This window comes from Ovis aries, chromosome 2 (assembly GCF_016772045.2).
Source record: "Ovis aries strain OAR_USU_Benz2616 breed Rambouillet chromosome 2, ARS-UI_Ramb_v3.0, whole genome shotgun sequence".
Taxonomy (NCBI): Eukaryota; Metazoa; Chordata; class Mammalia; order Artiodactyla; family Bovidae; genus Ovis; species Ovis aries.
The window spans coordinates 227462450-227476137 of NC_056055.1; positions in this window are offsets into that span (position 1 = coordinate 227462450).

Consider the following 13688-nt stretch of genomic DNA (forward strand, 5'->3'; position numbering starts at 1 on the left):
AGTGCCCTCATCCTTCAGTGAAACCTGCATGTCATGGAGACTTGTATGTTTCCAAAGACCAATGGGACTTGGTGTTCAAAGAAGGATTTTCCTTTCCAGCTAAAAATGCACCTAATACAATCCTAACAAAAAGTACATATATTCAGTTTAATCAGGGCTCCGTGTTGAAGTCAAAGAAAGCTAAATAATTGCTCCAAACAGAATCTTTATATTGTACACCTGAAACTAATATGATGTTACTTGTCAATTGAACCTCAAATTTTTTCTCCAAACAATAGGAGGGAAGGATTGGAAGGAATTATTGAATGATGTCATTGATGCAGTGGAATAGCCACAACCCATTTAAGGCTCTGTGTCCATTCACCTGTAATCGGTGCAGTTTTCCTTGTGTTGGTTTAGTTCTCTAGCTTCATCACCGTAATTGCTAGACGGGTGCAAGAAGGGATGGTTAATGGCTTCCTCGTTCCCATCCTTGTGGAGAGAGCATTGCTTTATCCAAAGAGCTAATGAAAAAACCTCTAGTTGCCATTAGGAAGGGAAAAGAGGGGGAGTATTTGCAGATTATGCAACTCACAAATGCCTAACTTATTAACATATATTTAAATATGTTCAATACTTGCAGCCAGAATATGACACACACTCCAGTTATTTTGTTTTCTTACAGATTTTTGAAAACTAAATTAAAAAAATAAAACTAATTTGAAACATTGGTGAACATTAATTATATCTCTTAACAGGAAATTTTTTTAAAGTATAAGAGTAATGGGCAAAATGAAGAAAAAAATCACATTATTTTTAAATGGTTCATAAAAAGGAATAAGAACAAGAAATAAATATAAATTAGGAAACGTAGTTGCCAGGAAAATGAAGAAATAATATTCCTCAAAATTAAAAGGTTTATTCAGTTCAGTTCAGTTCAGTCACTTAGTCATGTTCGACTCTTTGCGACCCCATGAATTGCAGCACTCCAGGCCTCCCTGTCCATCACCAACTCTTGGAGTTCACTCAAACTCACGTTCATTGAGTTGATGTCCATCTTATCCTCTGTCATCTCCTTCTCCTCCTGCCCCCAATCCCAGAGTTTTATTACACAACCTCAAAAACAACAAACCTCATTGCAGGAGACACTGTTGATGCTTTGCCCACTTGACTGGGCTGATATCATGGGTGTGAAACCCACACCTGCTTCTCCTTTAAGCAAAACACTCAGAGCAGGCTGCAAGCGGCTGGGAGGGAATCCCATCCCACTACAGCTCCTCACCATAGGATGGCCACTCCCCAGTCCCTAAGTTGGATGGCTTGAAAGGGAAACCTACTCAAAAATAGAACTCTTGTCAGCTCTCCTCATCACTCTGTCTCCCTTTCCTTCTCTCAGACTAAGATTTCCCAAGATTACCCATCAAACTCATTGCTTCTACTCAAATACCACTTTCATGAAAAGTCCAATAAGAAACAAACAAACAACCCCCTCCCCCCCACACACATCTTGATAATAACTATAAAAAACAAATATACACATCACAAAACACGATACTTCTCCCCCACCCCTGGCACACACATGCACTTTGCCATGCACCAGAGCTTGGTTTTGACCTAATATGCTATAAAATTGTTTCAGACAGCCCTATAGCTTCATTTTATAGCAGCCTAAAGTATATAACTTAGACAGCATATTAAAAAGCAGAGACATTACTTTGCCAACAAAGGTCCATCTAGTCAAGGCTATGTTTTTTCCAGTAGTCATGTATGGATGTGAGGGTTGGACTATAAAGAAAGCTGAGTGCTGAAAAATTGATACTTTTGAACTGTGGTGTTGGAGAAGACTCTTGAGAGTCCCTTGGACTGCAAGCAGATCCAACCAGTCCATCCTAAAGGAGATCAATCCTGAGTGTTCATTGGAAGGGCTGATGCTGAAGTTGAAACTCCAACACTTTGGCCATCTGATGTGAAGAGCTGACTCATTTGAAAAGACCCTGATGTTGGGAAAGTTTGAAGGCAGGGGGAGAAGGGGATGACAGAGGATGAGATGGTTGGATGGCATCACCGACTCAATGGACATGAGTTTGAGTAAACTCCGGGAGCTGGTGATGGACAGGGAGGCCTGGCATGCTGCAGTCCATGAAGTCACAAAGAGTTGGATGTGACTGAGCGACTGAACTGAACGGAACTGAACTGAAAGTATTTGATGTGGTATCAGCCAGTCTCAGTATCCTCACAGGTCTTGACTTCATCCTCTGCCCAGATGTCAGTGATTCATCTAAATAGTGAATGCTGGCCATGTTACTACCGTGGTTAAAGTGTTAGGAAGTTGGCTGGTCTCTCAGCACAGGCTTCTTGGATAAGCTTTTCCTTGCACACAATCAGTTAAAAAGAAGAAGCAGAAGAAAAGTATGAAGAAACAAGCAAACAACTTTCTTTTATGGTTTTTAAAGAAATGAACATTTAATAAAGATCCTATTTTTCTCTTAGTTTGTCCAAAATTAAGAAACAAAAGTCAGTGTAATTAACAGTATATTCAAAGAATTCTCCCATACTCTGTTAATGAAAATACAGTTTAATATAGTCATCAAAGAAGGATATCTGATGGGCTTCCCTTCTGGTTCAGTGGTGAAGAATCTGCCTATCAATACAGGAGACACGGGTGTGATCCCTGTTCTGGGAAGATCCCACATGCTGCAGAGCACCTAAGTCTGTGAGCCACAACTATTGAGTCTGCATTCTAGAGCCCAGGGGCCACAACTACTGAACCCATGTGCTACAACTACTAAAGTCTGTCTGCAACAGGAGACGCAACCACAATGAGAAGCCCATGCACCACAACTAGGAGAAGCCCATGTAACAATGAAGATCCAGGACAGCCAAACACTAAAAAATGAAAGAAATTAATAAATAATTGTTCAATAAAAGATATTTGGCAAAAATACATACACATATATTATTTTCAAAAATGTTTATGCTGTTCAATTTGGCATATCCAGAGGAGAGTGAAAAAGCTGGCTTAAAGCTCAACATTCAGAAAACGAAGATCGTGGCATCTGGTCCCATCACTTCATGGGAAATAGATGGGCAAACAGTGGAAACAGTGTCAGCCTTTATTTTTGGGGGCTCCAAAATCACTGCAGATGGTGACTGCAGCCACGAAATTAAGAGACGCTTACTCCTTGGAAGAAAAGTTATGACCAACCTAGATAGTATATTAAAAAGCAGAGACATTACTTTGCCGACTAAGGTCCGTCTAGTCAAGGCTATGGTTTTTCCAGTGGTCATGTATGGATGTGAGAGTTGGACTGTGAAGAAGGCTGAGCGCCAAAGAATTGATGCTTTTGAACTGTGGTGTTGGAGAAGACTCTTGAGAGTCCCTTGGACTGCAAGGAGATCCAACCAGTCCATTCTGAAGGAGATCAGCCCTGGGATTTCTTTGGAAGGAATGATGCTAAAGCTGAAACTCCAGTACTTTGGCCACCTGATGCGAAGAGTTGACTCATTGGAAAAGATTCTGATGCTGGGAGAGATTGGGGGCAGGAGGAGAAGGGGACGACTGAGGATGAGATCGTTGGATGGCATCACGGACTCGATGGATGTGAGTCTGAGTGAACCCTGGGAGCTGGTGATGGACAGGGAGGCCTGGCGTGCTGTGATTCACGGGGTCGCAAAGAGTCAGACACTACTGAGCGACCGAACTGAACTAAACCTCTATATATTCTTTATTGATTTCTTTGAAAATTATACCTAGTACATTAGAAAATATTTTAATTAATTCCATCCTTTGAACTAAGTATAAAAGGAGAAAGGAGGGAAACCTAAGTTCAGACTCTCAGAGTGTTAGTTACATTTCTAGAGACACTGGTCAGAGTGAAAAAGGCAGGATTAATGAAGGAATAGACAAAAGTTCCCTGGATTCTCTTCCCTTTCTACTTCATACATTCTTCTTGGCCCCAATGCTCAGGCCTGAAGGCTCACCACTAATGAGCACTGATGCACCATTGATGCCATATGACTTACATCTTGGCGTCTCCTTCTCTTGGCTTGTTTCTAAATCTTGACTCTTCCCGAGCTGTGACATTGCATTTCTGCCATTGACCCACCAATGCTTTCCCAAATGTCTGACTTGGATCTCACCCAGTTTTCAATGTCAGTCTTCTCACAATTCAGTGGTTACGCATTCTGTCTTGTGATATTATCGTCTAGACCACTGCTCCATTTGCTAGTATGGGCTACTATGGCCTATGTCTAAATATAATGTACTGATGATTTCGATATTTTGCAATTAATATTGTAAATGATATGAGGGTGGGCTGTGGGCTCATGACTTTAATGGAAAAGACTTTCTGCCTGTCTTTTCCAGAATTTAGGAATAATACTTTTTTTTTTTTTCAAGTGCTGGATATTGGCTTCACATTCCTGTAGAGATTCATTCTAAATCATGAAAATCACCAATAAAGGGGAGAGGCCTTTATTGCTCGTACCAGGGCAGACTGTCCTCATCTTTCCTTGGTTACTATCTAGCACTGTGGATTCAATAACATTAGGCCTACAAAGTGTTCTGCAAATTTTCGATCAGTACATCAGTGGGTGCTTTATTGTTATAGTTGATATACTATAGAGTCCAGTATGATGACTCTCTTTTCTCAGGAGCTTCCACTTATGTTTTTAAGTCATCACAAATGCATTTGATCCCCTTCTTAGTGTCTTGTACAAAATAGAGTAACTTCATCTTGTAAACCTTTTTATTTCCTCTGGTACTTTAAAATACACAAGCCAGGTACCGTTTCTCATTTTTAAAAATAGGAAATCACTAGAAATCGCCAATGATATGTACAGTTAATTGAATTGCTGGACTGAAACAATATTACTAATAAACAACTAAATGACACATGGTTAAAATGAACTCATCACATGCAGACTATAATTACAAGGTACGAAAAATCATATGCAGAGGTTATCCTCACTGGAAAGTAAATAACTGTCTCATTCAGAGCTGATTTGCTAAAATGTTATCTGGAAAACCAATAAATATTCATTATTCATATTAAAAAATTCTGTCAGCAGCAGATTACTTCTTTCAAGGTCACCTATACTGAAAAGCACAAAGAGGCAGCAAGGGAAACACTTATCCATGTTCCTGTTAAACCACACAATTTTTGACCTCTAGCAAATTTCTGATTCCACTCTGTTGCATTTGGAAAATGAAATTTGGGGTTTGCTGATTCCTTTTGCTTTATACATACACTGTAAACATAAATTTCATGTAGCTCATTGAAAATAACTGGAAAGCAGATGATCTATGTAAATATAAGACATTCATATTTTATTTCTAGTAGCTGAAAAATACTTTCTTTGACATACAGCGTCAAATATCTCCCAAAGCATTTACAATCTGTAAAAGTGACTCAAATTATATAGTTCCATTACAGCCACAATGGGAAAGATCTATACATACACACACACACACACACACACACACACACACACACACACACACACACAGAGTGTCATATATTGAAACGTGAAGTCAAAGAAGTTTTGAGAGTTTTGATCATTCTACATTAAATTAGGATGACATACTTTCATTTTTTAAATTTTGTTTATTAATTGATATGGTAGTCAAATTGAGTTTATTACTTTTCCACCACTTAAATCTTTATTGCAAGGGTATTTCCCAATAATGGAGCAAAGTACTAAGTTAAAACTTCATCAGTGACCAAGTCCTCTTTATGGCCTAAAATGTAAGCCGCAGAGTGAGGAGAAACTATAGGGTGTGGGGAACCAGAGAAGATGACACCTAATTATGTATAGTAGTAATAGCCATAGTCCCTCAGTCGTGGCTGACTCTTTGAGACCCCATGGACTGTAGCCCACCAGGCTCTTCTGTCCATGGGATATCCTAGGCAAACATACTGGAGTGGATTGCCATTTCCTTCTCCAGATTACACATATGGATCCATACAATGTCAGGCTGATTATTGAAACTTGCAAATTAAGATAGCCTCAAATCAGTACATTAAATGTTTTGAAAACTGAAGTGAGACTTGTACCAGTCTGCCGAATGACACACATTCAGTGTGGAAATTGCCTAAATTCTGGTCCCACAAATCCATCACTAATCCAAAGAGATTACATTTTTACCAGTATGGTGGATGTGCTTTATTTCACAGTTTATATACTGTTAAATATGACAGATTATTTTACATATAATGAAAAGTAAATTTCACTTGTAACTGCCTGGAAATAAATTTAAGTTTTATTTTCTTAACATTTATTCCCTCTTTCTTTTTTGGAATTAATGTCCTTTGAGACTGATATGTACATTTCTCTTCACCAGTCTAAATTTGGAGCCCAACTCCCTGGCATTCTTAAACAGAATATCAGCAGTAATTCTGGTCATCAGCTGTGAGTACATCAGTAAATCTAGCTCAGTGACATCTCTGCACCTCCCTGTAGACACTAGAACACCTTGGCGGATGGCCAGTTGGTCAAGCACTAGAGAATCCCTGGTATGTGTGGCTGCTACAAGTAAACCCATCATTTCGTAAGCTGAGACTCAGCAAAATTTCACTCTCCTCTTTAAGAACCTAGGAAGGTTTGGAAGCATCTTTAAAAGTCCTTATAATGAATGTCTTGGGGTGACAATGTTAGATTTTTATTTGTTAATGTCATTTGTTATCTGTAAAAAAATTCAAACATAAAATGTTCCCATTATAAAAAAAAAATGTAAGTAAGAAAAAGCAAACAAATTGTGTGTCTTACCCTCTATTTGTGATGTTCATACTGTAGAATGAATTCTTGCAGGAAAGTGAAACAGATACCTAGCATTTAAGAACAGCTCATTCTATACTCTGGACTATGTATGTATAAAGTCCTTTAGTTTTACTTATCTTCAGGCACTATTGAGGACATGAATTGCAAAATAGTGCAGTCAGCACATGATTTGCAGGCAGGGAACAAGGTAGTCTATTCCAGTAAATGGAGTGATAGTCTGGGTGATAATGAGTCACAAAATAGAATGGATTATCACTGACCTGTGAAAAGTGTAACATTGAAAACTGGATGAGATCCAAGTCAGATATTAGGGAAAGAAGAGGTAGGCCATTGTCAGAAATGTAATATCATAGCTCAGGAAGAGTCAAGATCTGAAAACTGGCCAAAGAGAACGAGAGGCCAAAACTTAAGCAATGGTGAGCATCAGAGCCAGGTCCTTGAGTCCAGCACAACATCAGGGCCAAGAGAAATGAAACAGGAAGGAAGGAGACTCTGAGGAACATTTTGCCTTTTCCTTTATTAACCCTGCCCCTCCCCCCATGCTTACCAATTTCTCATAATATAATGAACAGTTTGAGAGGCTGGATTTGGGTTCCTCTCTTCTCTGATCTTAATTAGCATTAAGCTTGCTGTGAAGCAAGTGACATTTTAATTAATTTAATTTGGGGAATAAATGAATAAAGAAGTGATAATAGTGGAACCAATGAGCAAAAGGGCATCCACTCTGTATTCTGCCAAATCTGTTTCTTTCATGGTATTATTCATGCAAGTTCTCATCAGTAAAGTATGAAGGAAGTCCCTCTATGTAGTCTTCATAACTCAGAGGATTGTTTTTTTAATGTTGGGTAATCTGATCAATGAGAAAAGTTAGTTCTTTTCCCTATTCATTTCTTTGATAATTGTGAGTCAAAATTTTTCATACTGATGGCTATTATTCCTTCGTTATTTGTGTCTTCATGTCCTTTTTGCAGAGGAGAGGATCTATGTCTTAACTTGGGTTCCCCAGAAGCTGCTATGAGAACAGGTTATGAAAACTAATTGATTTGGTTGGTGATCCTGAAAAACACTGGTAGGACAGTAAGGGATTGACATGTGGAGATAAAGAGGACTCTAATGTGTGTACTTTTGAGCAGATTATCAGCAAAGGTACCTGGAGCTTAATCCCATTACGAGTCTGAGAAATTCAGGATTAGGGAACTGGGATAATTACACTCTCCTGTTACCCCTTGGCTGGGCAATGCTGGGAGATTCTGGGGATGCTGGGAGATGCTGGGAGGTGCTGGGGATTGCTATGGGAGGTGAATTTCATTCCCTGGAATTTCCATCGATCACCAGGTGGGACAGAGAAATCTCTTAATGCAGCAGCTGGCCTTTGGAAATTGTTCAGATTTCGCTCAAGCTGTGTTGGTTGAGAGAACAAGGGAAACCACTAACTGTGTCTACTATAAGACAGTTTACTTTGTTCCTCAATAATTATTCATCTGAAATTTATACTGTGGGGGTAAGATTATTTCTTGTTTACTTTCAAAATACTTGGACAACTAAGCCAAATGATTTTATGATACTATATTGATTTCACAGCAGTTTTGAGACAATTTTTAGCTTTTGCATTTCAAAATGTTACATATATGGTAGAATGGGCCTTCTCTCATTATAACTTTTTTCCCAATTGCTATTTTCTATTAATTACCAAAGTTACAGATAAAATTTAGAATGATTTTGCTACTATAAAATATCATTGGGATTTTTCTTGGCCTCGCTCACACCACTATTAGCCTTACACAAGAATCTGGGAGGCACTCCAATCTTTCTAATATCTGTTCTTTTCATCTCCATAAAACATATCTTTTTTTAACATGTCAGTAAAACTTTTTCCTAAATTTGTCTTTGGATTTTTCCCTGTCATATTTTTTCATATGAAACTTTCATATTCATATTTGATTTCATGATGGATGGGATCTTTGGGGTCTTAAGATGAGAGCTAGAAATGTCTGGGGAGGGGACTTGGTAAAAGATGAAATGGGGGAGAGAAGTCTGTTTCTCTTAGAGACTGGCTCTTGGTGCCATGAAGCGAATATAGAAGGGGAGGGAACTTTTTCACTGGGTGACTCCAGGTGACAAGGGCCCATAGCCAGAGGATACATTTTGGTTCTTAGTGGTGACATGTAGCTGAGAGAGGGTAGAGGGAATCTGTGACACCTGGCTGACACTTAGGCAGTGGGGACTCCTGTGGAATAGCACCTAGATGGTTTGCTGCTTTGAGAGATGAAATCTGTGGTGTGGAAATCAATGTGTTAATACCAGACACCAAAAAGCAAGTAGCAAAGTGCAGAGATGCCAGAAGCGGCTTCAGGAGGAGAATTGGCCTGAATACAGGAGTTACAGGGATGGTCCTGGAACAGCCAGGGCAGAATGGATAGAGTTAAGGGTAACCTATAAAAAGGAAAGAGTTTTTTCTATCCTCTATCGAGCAAAGTTCTTTCTTACTCGGATGAACAGTATTCATCAAGACAGTAAAGAAATGCACATGGTAAAGCAGATGAAGACCCTCTGGTCTAAGGGCAGCTCTCTAATTAGCTATAATAAGGTAATGGCCTTCGTGCTGTCATTTGAGGGGATGTTTTAAAATTGTCTGCCTGTGTCAAGAGAAGCTGTCACCCATCCCCTTCCCTCTTCAGAGTGGTCCTGCCTTCTCACACGGAACATAAATGAGGGGTGAATGATCACAGCCAAGGTAACTCACCACAATAAAGCAAAAATGAAATCTAATTAATAAAAATTTAAAAAGGCTAATTAATAAAAATCTTCCAATGGGATGGACATTTATGACATTCAGTGCAATTCAGTAAATGTTTATTGGACATCTATACATTCCATGCACTCATTTGGGAATGGTCTGTGATTATTTTTAACCTTCTTTGAAAAAAGAAATAAGACTTTTTCCTTTATTATTGATCAGCACAGATAATGCAAAACTTATATTTCTCTATACAATATCCCTTAGCAACTCCTTAGCAACCTTCAAATGAGCTAGCTTTCACCAGTGAAGTCCACAGAACTGAAAATTTTTAACAAGCTGCTTCCTTTTGCCACTAAACCTTTCATTTCAAATGTTTTGTAAGAGACATAAAGTAATATTTCCCATAAAGGTTTAAATTATTCATTATCAAGTACTTCTTCCTCCACCCCTGCCCATAAGATATTCATGTCATAATCCCTGGAATTTGTGAATAGATATTCTTACAAGGCAAGGTGAATTATGATTGCAGAGAGAATTAATGTCACTGGTAAAAAACCTAGCTGCCAATGCATGAGACATAAGAGTTGTGGGTTCTATTCCTAGGTCGGGAAGATCCTCTAGAGAAGGAAATGGCAATCCATTCTTGCCTGGAGAATACCATGGACAGAGGAACCTGGTGGCTACAGTCCGTGAAGCCACTTAGCATGCACACACTCACACGCATATTCTTATAAGGTAAGGGGGAATTGTGACTGCAGATAGAACTAATATCACTGACCTTGAGATGGAGAGCATCCTGGACATTTAGCTGTGCTTGGCATAATTACAAGTGTCCTTAAATAGGGAACATGGAGGCAGGACAGACAGAACAGAGAGCACAGAGTTAGCACCATGAGAAAGACTCAGCTGGACCTTGCTGACTTTAACCATGGAAGAGGGCCATAAGCCAAGGAAAGAAGGTAGTCTTTAGAAACAAAGGAAGCCAAGAAAATAGACACTCCCAATCTGTATGCAGGTCAGGAAGCAACAGTTAGAACTGGACATGGAATAACAGACTGGTTCCAAATAGGAAAAGGAGTACGTCAAGGCTGTATATTGTCACCCTGTTTATTTAACTTCTATGCAGAGTACATCATGAGAAATGCTGGACTGGAAGAAACACAAGCTGGAATCAAGATTGCTGGGAGAAATATCAATAACCTCAGATATGCAGATGACACCACCCTTATGGCAGAAAGTGAAGAGGAGCTAAAAAGCCTCTTGATGAAAGTGAAAGAGGTGGCTTAAAGCTCAACATTCAGAAAACGAAGATCATGGCATCTGGTCCCATCACTTCGTGGGAAATAGATGAGCAAACAGTGGAAACAGTGTCAGACTTTATTTTTGGGGGCTCCAAAATCACTGCAGATTGTGACTGCAGCCGTGAAATTAAAAGACGCTTACTCCTCGGAAGAAAAGTTATGATCAACCTAGATAGCACATTCAAAAGCAGAGACATCACTTTGCCGACTAAGGTCCATCTAGTCAAGGCTATGGTTTTCCTGTGGTCATGTATGGATGTGAGAGTTGGACTGTGAAGAAGGCTGAGTGCCGAAGAATTGATGCTTTTGAACTGTGGTGTTGGAGAAGACTCTTGAGAGTCCCTTGGATTGCAAGGAGAGCGAATCAGTCCATTCTGAAGGAGATCAGCCCTGGGATTTCTTTGGAAAGAATGATGCTAAAGCTGAAACTCCAGTACTTTGGCCACCTGATGCGAAGAGTTGACTCATTGGAAAAAACTCTGATGCTGGGAGGGACTGGGGGCAGGAGGAGAAGGGGATGACCGAGGATGAGATGGCTGGATGGCATCACTGACTCGATGGACGTGAGTCTGAGTGAACCCTGGGAGTTGGTGATGGACAGGGAGGCCTGGCATGCTGCCATTCATGAGGTCGCAAAGAGTCAGACATGACTGAGCGACTGAACTAAAACTTCCAGAAAGAAACAGAGCCCTGCCGACACCTTGATTTTAGCCCAATGAAATCCATTTTGGATTTCTGGACCCCAGGATTATAAGATAAGACATTTGCATTGTTTTAAGCCACTGAGATAGTGGTAAGTTATTTTAGCAGCAGTAGGAAATAACTTGCATAAAAATAAGTCCTTTTGGTTCATAATATAAATTTCTGTCCTTTTTCTCATAGATGGTATTTACCAGCTTCCTGATGGTACCATCTAACTAACTGAGCATCCAGCTACATGAATAATCTCCCACCCTCTACCTGGAAATGTTAACAGCTGTGTTTATAAATCATCTACTTCAAAAGCTTTGAACTCTACTTACGTGATTCTCTTCACCTCTGCTTCAGCCAATAAGAACAAACGCAAAACCTTAACCTAACTAACAAAAGAAAGATAGCCTGGCATTTTCATTACCTTCCATGTCACAAATATCAATCGTCAAAATTTTTACAGTCTGACCACGACCTCCTAGCCTTCTAAATTGCTAAGGTCCATGTTCCCATTATTTAATAATGTACTGGTACCCTGGCTCCCAATGTATGATATTGTTCAGTCACTAAGTCGTGTCCAACTCCTTGCAATCCCATGGACTGCAGCACTCCAGGCTTCCCTGTCCTTCACTATCTCCCTGAGTTTGCTCAAACTTACATGCATTGAATCAGTGATGCAATCCAACCATCTCCTCTTCTGTCACCCCCTTCTTTTCCTTCCCTCAATCTTTCCTAGCATCAGAGTCTTTTCCAGTGAGTTGGCTCTTTGCATCAGGTTTCCAAAGTATGGGAGCATCAGTCCTTCCAGTGAATATTCAAAGCTAATTTCTTTTAGGATTAACTGGTTTGAACTCCTTGCTGCCCAGAGAACTCTCAGGAGTCTTCTCAAGACAACACCACCATGTATGCATGCTAAATCATTTCAGTCATGTCCAACTCTTTATGACCCTATGGACTCTTCTGTCCATGGGATTCTCCAGGCAAGCATACTGGAGTGAGTTGCCATGCCCTCCTCCAGGGGATCTTACCAACTCAGGGTTTGAACACAGGCCTCTTATATCTCCTGCATTGGCAGGTGGAGTCTTTACTATTAGTGCCTACTGGGAAGCCACAATGTGTAGTGTCAATGTCTGTGGCATGAATATTCCCAAAAAAACTTTTTATCAAACTACCCAACATGAGGCGTTTAAACTGAGTTGAAAAGAACGGTATACAACCAATTCTTGGGAGTCCCTAAGGCCTAGCCTGTCACGGTGCTAAACACCACCCCCCAACTTCACCACATTTTCCCTCTCTGAGAAATCCTATTTATAGCTCTTCTCTTCCATTTTCCTGTCTTAACATCCCATGTGATGACATGGATTTACTCTCTTTGAAGCTTTATCAGCAACTTACACTCAAGAATATCTCAAGTCTGGAATCCCTATAACAATCTACACTTTGCCTCCAATTGGAGATCTGAGAGCTGGGAGGAAAAGGACCCAACGAGTTGGATTAGCACCTCTAGAAATGGACAGAGTCTCCTTGTTTTGGAGTTCTCGATGCTGCTGGCTTTAGCATTGCTGGTTCTTCATTTATTGCCCTTGAGAACCTCAAATGATCACCCCAAATCTAGTCTCCTGCCCTACGACCATACATGCATTGAAAATCTCGGTGTTGATAATGGCAAGGAAATGAAGGTCTTTGGGGAAATCATTCAACCTTATGTTCTGACTGCCTTAGAATTTCCTCTTCATGCATCTTTATTTCAGTGTCTTACCTCCAATTACAGGAGACATTTTTCGTCCTGTTTGAAGCCCACTCCTTCACTTTGACTCATTTCCTCAGCCTTCTCATCTCTCAGAATTTCCTTCCTCAGTGGAGTTCTCTCTGCACCCAAACATACGGCTCCTTGCCGACTGAACCTCTTCTTTCAGTGCTAAACATCTTCTGGTCTCTTCCAATTCTGAAAAAATAAAATTTCTTTACATCAACACATTCCTTTCCTGTTATCATGTCTTTTTCTCATGTTGGATTCTAGAGAGAGTCACCTACACATGGCAGAGCCTTTTCTTTTCTGGTTCATTTGGTTTTCCCCTCATTTTTCGTTTCTAGCCAATTCTCAAGTCTTACCATCCTCTCTACTCCCACCTTCAATACACAGACACTCCCCACCCCCGCCCCCCAACACACACAAACACATTCACATGTTAAACTAC